The sequence below is a fragment of the Adiantum capillus-veneris genome, chromosome 23 (assembly GCF_014529385.1).
Source record: "Adiantum capillus-veneris isolate H3 chromosome 23, ASM1452938v2, whole genome shotgun sequence".
Taxonomy (NCBI): domain Eukaryota; kingdom Viridiplantae; phylum Streptophyta; class Polypodiopsida; order Polypodiales; family Pteridaceae; genus Adiantum; species Adiantum capillus-veneris.
In genome coordinates, this window is record NC_140953.1 from 62,342,664 (window position 1) to 62,358,915 (window position 16,252).

At 43.0% G+C, this 16,252-nt stretch overlaps 1 pseudogene across 1 annotated transcript in view; it reads left to right on the forward strand.

Annotated features, from left to right (window-relative positions):
- The window catches only part of LOC147427872 (shikimate O-hydroxycinnamoyltransferase-like), a 31,212-nt pseudogene extending 15,609 nt beyond the window's left edge, over positions 1-15,603 (forward strand). The window contains exon 3 of the transcript XR_015185940.1: positions 14,694-15,603. The product of XR_015185940.1 is annotated as a shikimate O-hydroxycinnamoyltransferase-like (transcript). The remainder of the gene's footprint in view (positions 1-14,693) is intronic.
- Positions 15,604-16,252: the final 649 nt, after the last annotated feature.

Below are 16,252 nucleotides of genomic sequence, written 5' to 3' on the forward strand. Positions count from 1 at the left end.
TTGGTAGCACATTGGGTCTACACCATGTGCATCTCGGCAACCATGAATCCGGAGCCAAAGGTTTTAATTCGAGGCAAGCACTGCGGGAGTTTGCAAGCATTGTGAGCTTACATTCATAGCCACATCCATTGCAGAGACAAAAATTCATCTATAGCTTCCATGATACGGCAATCTAGTTGAAGCTCCAAGAGGAGGCCCTATCTTTTTCAGGTGCAACGGAATTGAAATGGTGAAGATCTAGTGTTTACACTTCCACAATCCTTTACTTCCTTTCCTTGCGTTAGTGATTCCTTATAGCTTGAATGATGGTTTCTTTCACTTTTCTCTTGAAGAGGGGGAATGAGAGAGAGAGAGAGAGAGAGAGAGAGAGAGAGAGAGAGAGAGAGAGAGAGAGAGAGAGAGAGAGAGAGAGAGAGTGTGAGTGTCGATGGGTTCCCAACCAACCTTCTCAAGGGCCCCCCCCCCCCCCCCCCCCCCCCCCCCCCCCCCCAGCAAGGATGTGGTATCTGCTTTAGATTGCGTAAATGGAATGTACACACATGCAATACCTCAAGTGAAAATTCTATTGACTTAAATGGTGAATGTCTCCGTGATAACTCGTAAAGACGAGGCACCTCCGAGGTTGATTTGATGCACCTTTGGATCCTTCTCGATGTGGGATTGCGGATGGCCACCAAGGGGTAGATCTGGGGCTGAATTGGGTTCCCAATGTGAGAGGAATGAAGGGCTGAAAAGGCAGACCTCGACAATGCTGATGATGGGCAGCAATGGGAGCACTCAACGCGACGAGGGAATGGCCGAGGAGAGGCTCTATGGGCTACCAAAGGACCGGACCGTATCCATGAGGGCTAGCGTTAGTAGATCCGCACAACTCTGGCGAGGAAGTGGGCTGAAACTAAAAATGCTAGGGCTGATCTTCTACTGGGAGAGTAGCGCTAAGGCTAGAAGTTGAAAACGGTGGCTGAATTCTGTAAAACGTTGGCGTTGGGCTGAAGTCTGCCAAAATGATGGGGAACTTGCAAAACACCAAGCTCTGCAATCATCTGTACCTTCACTTATGCCAATTATTGATGGCTCAAGGGTTACCTTTATAGGTAAGTTTGAGGGCTTATAAATAAGCTAAGGGCTAGGTAGGGAAAAATCTATGTCCAATTTCTACAAATAAATAATAAGATGATTTATTAATAAGTTTGACTTGGGTGAGTTTCTGGGTGAAATTTTGCACATCTACCCATCGGGAATCCGATCAATGCGGGGAATGGCTCATTGGATTCCTCTATCCTAAAACTACATGCATGTCATGCAAGATACCCACCGTAGTACAATAACATTTGTCAAACATGTGTACAAACCATTTATGCAAGAGGATTTTAAAACTAGAAAACCTAATCTAATAGACTTGTTCAGACATGTAGGTCTTACGAACAAGCTCACAAAATTACCGGTACTAATCCTGCTAGGATTGTAGACACTCCTATCTAGAAAGAAGTAGAAAGTTGGCTTTGGAAGGCGATGAAACATGTCCATGTGGCACACAAAGCCATGTGCACGTAACATCCCCTCCTGCTTAAGGTGAAGTATGGGTACCGAGCTGCATGGTCCCCTTGTATGAGGCTAGCAAAATTTGGATAGTCGATAAAAGATTCCTCGTCGACCTAAGCAACTTCATGTGTCCCTCGATCCTTAGATTTATGGCCCTTAGATTGAGATGTAGATGGAGAATTCGATTGAGAAGAACTAGAAAAGTTCTTTTTATTGTTAGCATTCCCATTAGTACTAGTCAAACGGCATGATACAATGGAGTATGAAACGAATATGATCTCCGATGCATATGCATAAATTATTATTGATGAATTTTTGAAGTCATTAACTAATCCTGAATTAATTGATGACGACAAAGATTCCTCTAAAAAGTCTTTGATGACATGGGATTTAGCAGTCAAAGCAAAAAGGTTTTACAAGAAGCAAAGGTTCAAGGCAAAGGTTCCAGATAACTCAAAGACTGAAGATTTTCGAAGATTCATGCTTTTCCAGACTTCTGTCAACATCAGAAGTCATTCCTTTAATCGAGGCTCTCATTTTAAATGGGAGGGAATGTCACGATTGTGACTATGTTACAATATTACATCTACTCTTAGTTGCAAATACACAAAGTGCCATGCCAAGGAGAACCCCTACGCTTGGATGGTCATGACCCTTCGCTCAAGAGACGTGCCTCTTCGCCAAAAGCCACACTCCTTAGACGACTGGTCACACCCCTTCGCTCTACGGTTGCGACTCTTTGTTTAATGGTTGTAGCTCTTCGCCGAAAGGATGTGTCTTTATGTCTAAAGTCGCGTCTCTTCACCATGAGACGCGTCTTTTCATTTGTGTCTCTTCATCTCTTATATAAGGAGCCTATTGTACTCAGTTTTCAAGCATTCGTTGAATCAATCAAACACACAATCAATCTCTTGAGTCTCAGTTTGATCTTAAGTATGAAGTTGTAGTCTTAAATATAGGATTAGCACCACTAATCCTCACACGAGAGGTGGAACGAGGAGGGACGCAGAATGGGCCGCCTTGTGGGCTTCCTCCTCCTTCTGCATCCACTCATCCTTCCACTTGATGGCATCACCCGTGAGATGCATGGAAGCCAAGAGAAGTTTGTTATTATTAAACTATTTAACAACTGCAAAATAGGATGTAAATTGATGCAACCAAGAATAAATGACAATGGCATCCATCTTACCGTCGAACTTACTAAACGTAATCTTCTAGGGAATTGGTTCATGGGCCGTACGTGTAGCATTGGTTGCCTCCACGATGGTCTTGGCAAGCTTTTCATAATCCGGCTCCGAAGGTGGGGTATCAAATCGCACCACCAAAGATATGAAAAGATCACGCATGATTGCCCTTCGAGCCTACGAGCCCCGGGTTCGATCGCCAATCGACGTTCCTCTCGCTCAGCTTCCGCACATTCTAGTCGACGTGCTTCTTGCCGCACCATCATCATCCCCATCAGAGCATCCATGGTATTTGGTGGCATAGAGGGAGGGGTAAGGGGAGGACTCATGGGAGGATCCGTAGGTGAAACTTGCTCGCCTTTTTGATTGGTGGAGGTCTCCATACCGCTACGAGTCTTGACTTTACAAGGATTTTCGCTCTTGGACCTCAGTGTGACATGAAACGTTTCGGGGTTTCGTGCGTTTCGGAGCTCAGAGAAAGCGAAACACAAGTTTCGTTTTACATGCATGTACCTATAATCATACATTGAATATACATACAAATTCACCTGTCAAGACATGTGAAATACTAGAATCTAGATGTGAGACTTGAGTCACGAGTGAACAAGGTAAGAGCTGAAATTGAAATATCTAGCCAAGCCAAAACCATGATAAATTACAACGGCAAAACAAATAACAATGTCTAAATTCATGTACTCATAACAAGAATCGTGACTAAAATCACACTAGTAGTTTCTAATACTTGATTTGAATCTTGAGTCCTGACCAAAAGGCCAATAATACACGAGCTTAGTTTTGGCCATACTATATAAACTGTCCAAATATCAATAAGAAACTAGCTAGAGTCCTCCTCATAAGGCTTTGCAATGGGTTTAATTATCCTAAAACACCCATTTTGGGTCAGCGGGTCAAAAGGGGAGAATTAAAAAAACATTGTCTCGTTTCGGCCGTTTCGCCGTTTCGGAGTTTTGGAGGGCCGAAACGTGTTTTTATGTCACATTGCTCTTGGTTCAAGGAAGGTCACAGATTAATCTTTGGGAGACTATCTACACCCTCATCAGCGCACCCCGCATGCAATACCCCATATACAATTGGTTGCTATTTTGTGACACTCAAGGTGCACGGTCCTATGCTCAATGGCAAGCAAGTGAGAGAGGAGTATACATCAAAGGGTTGCCAACACAACCAAAAACACAAGAGAGAATTAGCGAATTAGTGCAAAATTTTCAAACCTGTAATATCAATGTCAAGAGTGCATCGAATTGAAATGGTGAAGATCTAGGTTCTACACTTCCACTATCCTTTACTTCGTTTCCTTACGATAGTGATTCCTTTTAGCTTGAATGATGGTTCTTTCACGAGAATGGGAGAATGAGAGAGAGAGAGAGAGAGAGAGAGAGAGAGAGAGAGAGAGAGAGAGAGAGAGAGAGAGAGAGAGAGAGAGAGAGAGAGAGAGAAGAAAATGAAACCTGATGGAGTCTCAACCAACCCTCTCAAGGCCCCCCCACATCATTGCTGATATGGTATTCGTTTTAGGTTGTATAAATGGGCTGTACGCACATCAATACCTCAAGTGCAGACTCTGTTGACTCGAATGGTGAATGTCGCTACGGTAAATCCTCAAGCCGAGGCACCTTTGTGGCTGATTTGATGCACCTTTGGATCCTTGCCGATGTGGGATGGGGATGGCCACCAAGGGGTAAATCTGGGGCTAAATTGGGCTCCCGATGTGAGAAGAATAAAGGGCTGAAAACGCAGAGCTCGACGATGCTGATCATGGGCAGCATTGGAAGCACTCCACGCGGTGAAAGAATGGCTTTGAAGAGGCTCAATGGGTTGCCGAAAGACCGGAGCGCATCCGTGAGGGTTAGCGTTAGTAGATCTTGCACAACTCTTGTAACAAATTGCTTACGTGTCAAAGCCTAAAGAATGGAGCCAACTTACAGATGCTGGCCGAGGGGCCTAAACCCTAAGAAAAACAAGTAACAGAAGAAGTCCTCCCAACTTATGGGAACCCTGTTCGAAGGGGCCCCAAGTGACACAAAGGATTAAAAAAAAGCAGGACCCGCACACACACAAAAGCTAATGACGTGGCAGAAAATTGCGTTGACATGATCACATGGCATGTTGTACAGAATTCCGTGTTTTGAGCTAGTTGATGATGTGGCAGGTTGTATGGATTTCCGTAAATTACGCTGGCAGCTTTTGGCATTGCTTTTTGGACCAGAAGCTTTTGAGTTTTGAAGGCTTTTCACTATAACTGCTTTTCAGGCCAAGGGCCTTTAAATATGAGGTTAGAGCTCATTCTCTGGCATGCTTCCTGGAGAAGGTGTAGAGTCTTGAGTACCGGCTTGTACTGTGTTGGTGCAATATAAAGAAATACTGAAAGGGGCGCCAAGGCTTGGGGCCAATACTCTCTGGGATGGAATTCCGCCACTCCGTGTCGCGTGTTCTCTCTCTCTCTCAGTTCAGTTGTTATTGAAGTGTCAAAAGTTTGTTCAATCTGTTCTTTTCTATTGGCACGTGGTGCCCGTCTTGTGACAATGGTATCAGAGCATCAGGCGTGTGCTTTTCTTAAAGCATACCGGTCCTACAAAAGAGCATACAGAGTGCTATTGGAATTTTATTCGAGGTATCTTCGCATGCCAACCCGGACTTATTAGCCACTCCCACCCTTCATCGCGCATCGGGCGCGCTCCCGTCTTCACCGCTCATGTCTTACAGGGCATAAGAGAAGGATCCAAGATTTGTTTCGAGCTGCTGTTTTTCTCAGAGGCGCTGCCATGCAGATGTTGATAGCTACCAAGCAGCATACTCCAAGTACTTGGCAAGGTTTCAAGAAAAAAAAAAATTGTCCGAAGTTATATGGTTTCTGACATCTTCCTTCGGAGTGTAACTTTTGGCAGAGTGGGGTATTCTGAAATGCTTGCCTTGGAAACCCTAGTAGATTATAGCTTGAAATTTCTCGACATCTCTCAGTAGATGTCTCTTCACGAGCAGATGACCTTGGAGATCCAGTGCGATTGCTATCTTGGGACTACCATCGTCGCCAACAAAAACACTGTTTGTCCAAGAGCTGATGGACCATGCTGTGCTCGGCTACGACCTTATGGAATGAACGTAACCCTAAGTGTTGGTGCAGGTTTTAGGATGGAAAGTTTGTCGACTTTTCGAGCTCGATTGATGTCGAGATTGCTTTTTAAGTTTGAAATCTTTTTGAGAACGTGTTTGGTGATCCTGTTTGGAATTTGTTTGAAATGGATGGTATCTGTTTTGAACCTGTCTTGGTGCCGATTTGAATTGTTTGACTTTGGTTTTAATACTTGTTTCAATGATTGGTGATTTTACTCTTGGGTGGAGTAGTGAGAAATTATGTTTGAGAATGCATTTTCATACTCATGGCGCGAACCCTTGTGGTTATTTGCGGGGGGGGGGTATTGAATGATTGAAAAGTGTTGTTTCTACTCATGGCCCGGACCCTTGTGGTTATTTACGGGGAGAGTATTGTTGTTGTTACTCATGGCCCGGACTTGCATGGTTATTTACGGGGGGAGTATTAAGAAGTCTGAGCAGTGGTTACTCTCAGCACCTCCAAACGACGCAGGCTGCGGTCTGGGGGGCGTTTGATTGTAAAAGGCCTCTATATCTCTCGGCCCGGACCTTTTATGCGGGAGGAACGATGAGGGAGTCGTTGAATATCTCCCAGCCCGGACCTTGTTAGGTTATGCGGGAGGAGTGTTCATCGGCGGCTTTATGTTTCTATGTCTTGTAACATGCATATGTGAGCATTTGTGTTGCATTGTGATGTGCCAACTACTGAATATTCCTAATTGGATGAGATTGCCTGAGTATGTAATTTTAGTGCATCAAGACACCCTTGGAAGATCAGTACGGTCTGGGTGTGATGGCTAATTTTACTACGCTGGAATATCAAGAGTTCCGATCTGGACGAAAGGAGAAGCTAACTCCTTGATCAAAAGAGCAGAAAGGAGAAGCTAACTCCTTGATCAAAACAGCCGAAAGGAGAAGCTAGCTCCTTGATCAAAAGAGCAGAAAAGAGAAGCTAACTCCTTAATAAAAAAAGAAAACTGATTGTCCCTCGGAAATTTTTGAGCTAACTTGAGTTGTTTTGCAGATATGCTGTAATCGCGAACGATTACTCTCTTTCAAGAAGGGGAGATGTAACAAACTGCTGACGTGTCAAAGCCTAAAGAATGGAGCCAACTTATAGATGCCGGCCGAGGGGCCTAAACCCTAAGAAAAACAAGTAACAGAAGAAGTCCTCCCAACTTATGGGGACCCCGTCCGAAGGGGCCCCAACTGACACAAAGAATTAAAATAAAGCAGGACCCGCACACACACAAAAAGTGATGACGTGGTAGATTTCCGAAAATTGCACTGACATGATCACGTGGCATGCTGTACGGAATTCTGCGTTTTGCGCTAGCTGATGATGTGGCGGGTTGTACGGATTTCCGTAAATTATGTTGGCAGCTTTTGGCATTGCTTTTTGGACCAGAAGCTTTTGAGTTTTGAAGGCTTTTCACTATAACTGCTTTTCAGGCCAAGGGCCTTTAAATATGAGGTTAGGGCTCATTCTATGGCATGCTTCGTGGAGAAGGTGCAGAGTCTCGAGTACCGGCTTGTACTGTGTTAATGCAATATAAAGAAATACCGAAAGGGGCGCCAAGGTTTGGGGCCAATATTCTCTGGGGTGGAATCCCGCCACTCGGTGTTGCGTGTTCTCTCTCTCTCTCTCTCTCTCTCTCTCTCTCTCTCTCTCTCTCTCTCTCTCTCTCTCTCTCAGTTCAGTTGTTATTGAAGTGTTTAAGTCTGTTCAGTCTGTTCTTTTCTATTAGCACGTGGTGCCCGTCTTGTGACAACTTTGGCAAGGAAGTAGGCTGAAACTGAAAACGCTAGGGCTTATTTGTTGGCAGAGTAGCGCTAGGGCTAGAAGCTGAAAATGCTGGCTGAATTTTGCACAACGCTAGCGCTAGATTGAAGTTTGCCAAACGGTAGAGTTCCCTTTATAGGTAAGTTTGAGGGCTTATAAATCAACTAAGTGCTAGGTAGGGAAAAACCTCGGTCAAATTCCTACAAATAAATTATGAGAATGATTAATTAATAAGTTTGACTAGGGGGTGAGTTTCTAGGTGAAACTGTTGTATATCTGTCCACTCGGGAATTCGATCGATGCGGGAAATGGCTCGTTGGATTTCTCTAACCTAAAACTAGATGCACGTCATGCGAGATGCTTATTATAGTGTAATAACATCTGCCAAAATGCGTTTACAAACCATTTATGCAAGAGGGTTCCAAAATTGGAAAACCTAATCTAATGGACTTGTGTGAACATGCAGGTCCTACGATGCAGGTCCTACGAACGTGCTCACAAAATTGCCGGTACTAATCCTCCTAAGTGGAAAACTGGCTCTGGAAGTCGATGAAGCATGTGGTACACAAAGCCATGTGCACTTGGTCATGGTTCGTGGGCATTCCAAAGGACATCCATATTTATCTCCCATTCGGCGTTGCTTTGTCAATCTTCCTATGTAGAGGCAGCAAAGGCTGACCGGTAACCTTCTTGGGCATCAACGTTTGCATATTCAGCCATTCGCTCTATGAGCATCCCTCCGGTTCGTAGTTTGATTCACACCATCCAAGTTGGGGCAACAAAGGCTAGCAGTAACCAACAAGGAATTGTTGATCTAGGAGGCAACAAGTAGATGTATCATCACCATCCCTGTCTTTTGGACATTTCCACATCACCAGCGGAGACTCTCAAAAGTAGATCATCTTATGCCATGCATGGAGTTTGGTGCCAAATACCTTACCTTAAGCAGGAGGGGATGCCACGTAGACATGCTTCATCGACTTCCAGAGCCAATTTTGCACCTATCTATCTATAGATAGAAATGTCTAGAATCTCAAGAGGATTAGTATTGGCAATTTTGTGTGTGCCTGAACCTGCATGTCGGGACAAGTCCATTAGATTAGGTTTTCTAGTTTGGGAACCCTCTTGGATAAATAAATTTTACAAGCATTTTGACAATGATGTTGCACTACGGTGGGCATACAACATGATGTGCATGTAGTTTGAGGTTAGAGGAACCCAAAAAGCCATTCCCCGCCCCAATCGGATTCTTGAGTAGGCAGATGTGCGACAGTTTCATCAAGAAACTTTGTCGAAGTCAAGTTTATTAATAAAAAAATAATTTTAATGATTTATTTCTATAAGTTTCCAAACTTGCCCTACCTAAGTCTTAAAAAGGTTATAACCAATAACTTGGTATAAGGGGAGGAGTAGAGCCGGCGTCTTAGAACAAATGAGCCAGCACGAGATCTAGCTCTAGCGTTTGCATCAACCCAATGTTTTTGCCCCTAGACCGCAGATCAATCCAACGTTTCAATTTGCAGCATATCAGCCTAGCGTGTCCAGTTTCAGCCCTGCCACTTGTCGGTCGTGGCCTGGATGTGGTAATGCTAACCTTGCCGGTGTAGCCCAGTACTGCGGCAGCCCATTGAGCCTCTTCTCGGCCATTCCCTCGCCGCAGCGAGTGCTCCCATTGCTGTCCATCATCGGCACCATCATCATTTGCATTTTCAGCCCTGCTTTAAGTGACAGATCGACTACGTTTTTGTAGCCAGCTTTCAGCCCTTGATTCGGCTTACATCAGGAGCGGAAATGAACCCCAGATCTACCCCTTGGTGGCCATTAGCAACCCCTCAACGAGATGGATCCAAAGGTGCATCAAATCAGCCCCGGAGGTTCTTCATTTTGAAGAGTTACTAAAGCAACATTTCCCATTGAGTTAGTAGAGCTTGCATTGAGGTATTGCATGTGTGTACATTCCATTTATGCAATCAAAAGAAACATCGGTAACATTGTGGGGGTCTCTAGAGAGGGTTGATTGGGGTCCCATTAGGTCTCTCTCTCTCTCTCTCTCTCTCTCTCTCTCTCTCTCTTCAAGGAAATAAAAGCAACCATCTCTCGGCTAAGTAGCACACATTCAAGCAAGGAAAGAAGTAAAGATTTGTGGAAGTGTAAAGTCTTGATCTTCACCATTTCAATTCGGTTGGTCCTGATACGTTTTCCTACATTAATGAGATGCTTAGTAAAGTTTCAAGCTTTTGTTGCAAGATTTTTTACAATCTTGAGTAAATGTTGACAAAACACTCAAAAAATCTCTACAAACTATGGCAAAAAATTTCTCCGCTACTTAATAACCTATGTTCTGTAACCTTGAGATAGAGTTGGATGCATGTGTCACAAACTGCTGACATGTCATGTCACTGAAGAACGGAGCCAACCTTCATATTCCTAACAAGGGGCCTAAACTCTAAGAAGCACAAGCAACAGTAGAAGAAGAAGCGGAAGAAGTTCCCACCAACTTATGGGTTCCCGTCCGATGGGGCCCAAGTGACATAAAGGCATTAAAATAAAGTTGGACCCAACACACACACACACACACACACACACACACACACACACACACACACACACACACACACACACACACACACACACACACACACATACAAAGGGTAATTTGCGAGCTGATGGCTTGGCAGTTACTGTATGGATTTCCAGATTTTACGTTGACAGCTGATGTGGCAGTTGCTGTACGGATTTCCGGATTTCACGTTGGTTGCTGACGTGGCAGATTGTATGGATTTTCGTGTTTCACGTTGGTTGCTGACGTGGCAGAGTTGTACAGATTCTTGCTTTTGCGTTGGCAGCTTTTGAGCACATTGTACGGATTTTCGTGTTTCACGCTGGCTGTTGACGTGGTATGACTGTACGAAATTTCATAAATTGCGTTGGTGCTTTTTTGGTAGCTTTTGATGACCAGTTGCTTTTGGGATCCTTTGTATTCGAGTTTAATTGTTTTTTGGGCTTTGCTTTTGGCATCCCTTGTATAAATAAATAAGCCCAAGGGCCTCACTCTTCAGAGTATCTGGACGCAGAGTGTGAGAGAAAAGGACCCTTTAGGAGTTGTACTTTGCTCAAAGATTAATATAAAAGAAATATCGAAGGGGCACCAGTCTTTTGGGCCAATCTCTCTGGGAACAGAACTATGTCGGGCCGTGTCGACCAAAAATTGAATTGTGATTTTAAGTTTTGGAGTATTTTAAGTGATTCTCTTGAATGTCGTGTTGATTCCCGACTTGGGGTGCCCAAGCCTGTGACAATGGTATCAGAGCATCAGGCTTGTGCTTTTCACAAAGCATACAAGTCCTATCAAAGAGCAGACCCAGCACTCGGGCACAATTTTGGAAATTGTTATTGAAGAATCTTTGTGCCCGACTCCGCACTTATTAGCGACTCCACCCTTACTTCATCGCGCATCGGATGCGCTCCCGTCTTCATCGCTCTGTCTTACAGGGCGTAAGCCATAAAGAATCCTAGATTACACATGGGTTCTCGTGGAGAATCTGACTGAGATAACACCTCTCAGCGAGAAGGCAAAGAAGAGTTGAAATCTGGTACAGGAACTGAAGAAAAGAATGAAGATTTGGGCGATTTTTTCGGTAGAGAAGTTTGCCAGAGCAAAGTATAAGCGTTGACTACAGGTTCACACGTGTGTGAAAAGATTGATCCACGTGTGAAAAGATTGATCAAGTACTCCAGAGACCAGAGATTTGCGAAACACGTGTAGAATTACCCGATTGATGAGATTCACTCGTGACGGCATGAGGCCATTGAGTCTCCTCCTAGGACGGGGTGGAAAGCTGAAAGGATAGACGAGTGCAGAAAAGTGGAAGCTTTACTTGCAGGAAGAGCTGGAACAAAACTATTGACCAGTAGATGAACCAGATACTGGAAAGGACACTGAAAGGGATACTGATGTACCGACAATTTGGTTGTTTGTGATAGATAACTAGAAATAGGAGTGAGGAACTTGCATTTGTATGGATTGGGAAGCATGGAGTATGATTTTGTGGGCCTAATCGAGGGCGATTACAATTCTTTCAAGAGGGAGGTATGTCACAAAATGATGACGTGGTTGGTAGAGTTGATGACGTGGCAACTTCGTAAAGTGCGTTGACAGGCTGTACGGACATCAGGTTACGTGGCAACAATATATCTCGCAAAACGTGCTGGCAAGCTAACGTGGCAGCTTGTACGGATTTCCCCGTTTCATGCTGGCTGTTAACGTGGCAGGGCTGTACGAAATTCCGTAAATTGTGTTGGTGCTTTTTGGCACCTTTTGATGACCAATTACTTTTGGGATCCTTTGTTTTTGAGTTAAACTACTTTTGGGGCTTTGCTTTTGGCATCCCTTGTAAGAATAAATAAGCCCTAAGGGCCTTCAGAGCATCTGGACGTAGAGTTAGAGAGTAGAGGACTCTTTGCGAGTTGTACTTTGCTGAAAGATCTATATGAAAGAAATATCGAAAAGGCCGCCAGCCTCTGGGACCAATCTCTCTGGGCACGGAACTATGTCGGGCTGTGTCGACCAAAAATTGAAGTGTGATTTTAAGTTTTGAAGTATTTTAATTGATTCTCTCGTGTGTTGTGTTGGATTCTCGACTTGGGGTGCCCAAACCCGTGACACGAGTACAGGGCTGTTGGCACGTATACACGAGGGTTATAGCTAGGGCTGACGTAAAACAACTCATGATTTATTATCAAAAAAAATTTGGGATGCCGAATGGGATCTGGAGCTGATTGATGAGCTTTTGTATTGCGTGGTCTTGAGCTTGAAAAGCGGCCATCTGGTCGAGACTCGTAGGGAGGTCGATGAGTGGACAGTGAACTTGGGTAGCTTGGTGTTGTGCACTAGAGAGGCCATCAGCTATGCAATCAGTGATGCCTTTGCAAAAGTCTATAGTAAACTTGTATTCCTGCAATGCCAAAACCGTACCACTACTACAAAACCACTACCCGGTGGGTAGTGCTTTTGTAGTAGTGGAATCAAAGGCTTGTGATTGGTTTCCACAATGACCTCTATCCCATGCAAATAAGGATGGAATTTGGCGAATGCCCAGACAATCGAACCCTCTCATCTGTGTGTCTCCGTCCGGTTACATTGGCTGAAATGTACTCAAGGAGTGCCTAATTTGTGTGGAGCAGGATACTAGATATGGCTTGGAACATGTGATCTAATGGAGCTGTGTGTGTGAATTCGGGGTGCATAGATGCATCCTCGTAATGAGGCGATCCTGGTGCTTGACGTGGAGATCACTCATCGTGTTTTGCTAGTGCTGTGGACTGAAGAGAAAAAGCTCTTCTAAACGTGGCTATGGCTGGACTGCAAAACTGCACGCTGGAAAGTGAGATACAGGAGGTAGACGAGCGACCAGGCAAAAGAATGATGCCTGTGAACTCCACCAATGTAGAATGACTACGTGGCATGTCAGACACTTGTACTCAGGTTTGCTTCCTTCATTCCATTCTTTGAACTCTTACATATAGTTGTACACCTCACAGGCCAAGAATGGCCTTGGTGTTAATCTATTACATACCGACTCAAGTTACCTGGTTATCTTATCGCTCATCGTGGGCTTAGAGCATCTATGCTACAATATGTTGGATTAAGTAGTGTGTTTAGGAATATATTTGGGATTAAGTAGAGTGCGAACTTACAAACAACTCTATACTAACTAAAACGTCGTCCTCAACTATTCAACTTTAAATCCACATAAAACTAATCATAAACTAACCGTAAAGGAAGTTCAAATTTATTATAAAAGTAATCCTATAAACAACAGAACCTTCAAACTAATTTCAAACTTGTACTAAACTAATGAACTCTCAAACAAAACTAAAAAAAATCATAAACTTATCAAAATTTAATTTTAAACAACCACCATACCATAAATATAATAAAAATGAAGTGTACCATTCAAATTTACTACTAATTCACAAACCTCTAAACTCAAACAACAATTTACCCAAAAATTTAACTTAAACAACATTTTTTTAATAAATTTGACTTGAACAATTATCTACATATAAAGACCTATAAAACTTAGATGACCTATTAATTTAGCAAATCGAACTTAAAATTAAGATTTTTTTTAATAAAAAGAATTTGGTCTCTGTGTGTGTGTAGATACGTGTTTTTAATAGTATATGTATGTAAGTCTACATAATATGTATGTATTAAAGTGTATGTGTGTGTGCATGCATGTGTATCTGTTGTGATACATATATATATATATATATATATATATATATAGAGAGAGAGAGAGAGAGAGAGAGAGAGAGAGAGAGAGAGAGAGAGAGAGAGAGAGAGAGAGACATTTGTATGAGTGGATTTGACAGAGCCTCTCTTGTCGCTGTGAAGAGTTCAAATGAGCTCGTGACTTCTTTTGAATTTTTTTTTCCCTAGGAGAATGTTGATATGATCTTTGGAATCACCATCACTATTTTCAATGTGCATACCGAGGTCGTTGAAAACCCAAAAAACGTCGGATGATGAACGAGCATCATTACTCTTTAGAAGTCTTAGTAGTGTTAATATTCAATCATGATTTATCTAAGTATTCAATATATATAGATATATCTCATCAGCTTTGTTTCGATCTCCTAATCTCTCGAAAATTTGATAATGCTTTTGCCCTATCTCGTCTTTTTGGGTTTTTTTAAAATAAAAAAGTACGAGCATCCCACCCGTAAGCTACAAAGTGCGCCTTTCAGCATCACTCAACCGCAATCGAACCCATGACCTGGGTCACAAAGATCGGTTTCTTCAACAAACTGAGCTAGCTCCTAGCGGCAAGTCTTTCCTGTTTTTGTAGTCACCAAATTGTAGAGTATTACTAATAAGTTCAAAAGTGGCATATTTCATCCTCAAAGAAACCTTAAGTGTAAAAGAAAATATGCGTTTAAAGGATTGTAATATCAATAAATGTCTACTTGATTGAATTTTTTTTTGAGCAATGCAAATCTTCCTTTTTAGCATGTACTTGTAAATGAAGATTTTGTAACACTAATCAACAATTTTGCTTGATGTGTAGGTCACACTTTTCTCATGTGGTAGTATTGCATTGGGCATATCACATAGTCATGTAATTGCGGATGGCTTTTCACTTAAGCACTTCATGAGCTCATGGGCAGAGTGTGCAAGAGGAGAGCCATTGTCCCTCTACCCATCGCATGACCGCACTCTCATCATTCGAAATCCGTCACATGAAATGGCACCTATTGAGTGTTTTGAGGAAACACAAGACATCGACAAGGGAAACAACAAGGAGAGTATCAATCAAAGGGCCTTCTCATTTTCTAAGAAGATGGTAGGAAAGTTGAAGGAGGGCCGATAATGAATTCAGCTCCTATGAGGTTCTTTGTGCACATATATGGAAGAAGGTAAGCAAGGCACATGGCCATGGGCATGATGTAAAGATTACCTTTGGAAATGTTGTGAATATGAGAGGTAGGTTGGATCCACCCTTACCATCAGGATACTTTGGGAATGTGCTATTGTGGGGCATGGCAACCACCACAATGGGTGAGCTTCAAGAAGAAGATCTTTCATCTACAGCTTCTCGAATTCGAGCCGCAGTAAGTTCTTGTTCCAACACACAAATGCAACAACTCATTAACTATGTAGAGCTCCACGGTGCAAATGCATTGTTCAACAAACTTGCTGTCAATCCGGTTCGCTTACGTGTTGCTAGCTCACCTAAGTTTCCTGTGATGACTACTAATTTTGGTTGGGGTGGACCACTTGCAGTACGCAGTGTGATTCTAGAAGAAGATGGGAAATTGGTGTTTTTCCCAGGACCAAGCGGCATTGGCAGTGCTGATATATGTATAGCATTGCCTTGGCATGTCATAGAATGTCTTGAGAGTGACACATCGTTTCTTCAAGTTGTTAATTTGTTTTAAAAAGATTATATGGAAGCTTCTAGATTTTATCCCTTTCAACCTGCTCTCTCTCTCTCTCTCTCTCTCTCTCTCTCTCTCTCTCTCTCTCCCCCCCCACCTCCCACAAGAAGATTTAGAAATTTTCTCATGTAGGAAAACAGACTCTTTTTGAGTGTTTTTCACACAATGCATAACATCATGAGCTTCTGCTTGAGAGGCACCGCATACCTAGCTAGGTACACGATGCCTCCCTTACAGAAGCTCATGATGTTGAGGTAAGTCAATGTGGGAATTATTGTGAGAATTTATCCAAAACTTCTTGTCCCCCCCACCCCCCCAAAAGAAAAGAAAAAAAGAAAAAAAGAAAAAGAAAAATCATGTTACCTAATCCATTCAAGGGAGATTTCACCTAACAATTTTCTTCTTGAAATCGAAACCGTGAAAATTTTATTTTTAAGGATACGGACACTAAATGATTTGCATATGTTTTCTCTCGTCATTTCCATATACCTTTTAAGTAAGATCGTCAACAATACATGCTTGATTAAAAATTGCGAATGTGATGTTTATAAATTCTTTGCACTCTTTCTAGGCCACAATAAAAAGCAAGGCACCTTAGGATTGGAGGGAGGCTCTCCAAGCAGTTGCGGGTAGCCTGCGAAGACTGAAGAGCAAGGAGGCTTAGGACGGCTTGCGGCGGCAGGGCTCG